General features: G+C 48.0%; 1 protein-coding gene across 1 annotated transcript in view; it reads left to right on the top strand.

Annotated features, from left to right (window-relative positions):
* Positions 1-1,220, top strand: part of SEZ6L (seizure related 6 homolog like) — a 76,585-nt gene that overhangs the window by 42,249 nt on the left and 33,116 nt on the right. The window lies entirely within an intron of this gene.

A 1,220-nucleotide genomic window follows, 5' to 3' on the forward strand; every position in this document is an offset into this window, starting at 1 on the left:
TAGCTGGCCGTCCTCCTGCCCTCTCCCAGACAAGCGTGGCCTCAGATGAAGCTGTCAGTGGGGAGAGCTGCTGTCAACCTGCATCAGCTCCAGGAACTTTGCTCAGGGCCATTTCCTAGAATGCCTCTCCTCTGGCGAGGAATTGCTCAGTCCTGCAGCCCCCACTTAAAGCCAGTCTGTGTCTCTCCATCTCCAGCAAGATGATGTCCTGAGCTTGGCTCTGTAGGTCACAGTCTGGTCCCTGTGGAGCTCTGCGGCTCCCATGTCTACCCCCAACCCTGCAGGACTACCCGCCTCAAGGTTCCCTACTCCTCCTTAAGGCTTCAGCGCAAGAAGCAACACCTCCCTCGGGGAGGCGTCCCCGATGTCCTCAATCTGAAGTTGATGCTGTGCTCTAACCTTGATCATAATTCCAGCCACAATCCCTGGCTTACAGATCTAGCTACATCACTGCTCTGTGAACACAATGCCTGGCACGCAAGAGGTGCTCAGAAGAAAATGTTAGGGAGGGGGACAAAGAAGAGGAGACAGATGTAGAGAGAAAGCTAGAGTGGCGGAGAAGACAGAAAAGAAAAGAGCATGAGTGAATATCTACCCGGGACTGACGCAGCCAAAGCTCAACGATCTGGCATTCTTTCAATCAGATCAATTTCATCCAGCACGCCTAGGACGCCCGCATTTCTGTGGTATATTGAAGTGCTTTCCGGATTATTAACTGTCCATTGTGGCCCAATTACTTAGTGTCAAGGTACTTTATAGTACTTAAGTCTTTGAAAATGTGTCATTCTTTAATGCTATGAACAGTGATAGCACATTTGGGCTTATTTCATGAATAAAGTACTTTTGTCCCACCCTCTGCCCCTCTTAAGTGAAAACTCAGTTGACTTTGAGGTATTTGCCACATGATAAATGAAAAGATCGTTTCACCTTACATGAAAAGGCAAGTTATAAATTAGCAAGCTGTGAGCATGTTCTGCATCAAAGAAGAATGAAAGACCCATGTCACAACCCAACGTGTAGTTGTCACCCAAGAAATGCTTGTTGATAATGGGGTTGTCCAAGGTGATTCTTCTTACAGTGCAGGATCTGACTTTGCAGTGGGTCCTGTGCAGGCAAGACCATGTCGTAAATGTATCTTCAAAAACCCAATTCATCCACAGACCTGTGTGCCATGTGCTGGTCGAACAGCATGTGCTGGTCACATTTAGGGTCTAAACCTG

The sequence above is a fragment of the Otolemur garnettii genome, unplaced genomic scaffold (genome assembly GCF_000181295.1).
Source record: "Otolemur garnettii isolate 467f Iridium unplaced genomic scaffold, OtoGar3 scaffold00038, whole genome shotgun sequence".
Lineage (NCBI taxonomy): Eukaryota > Metazoa > Chordata > Mammalia > Primates > Galagidae > Otolemur > Otolemur garnettii.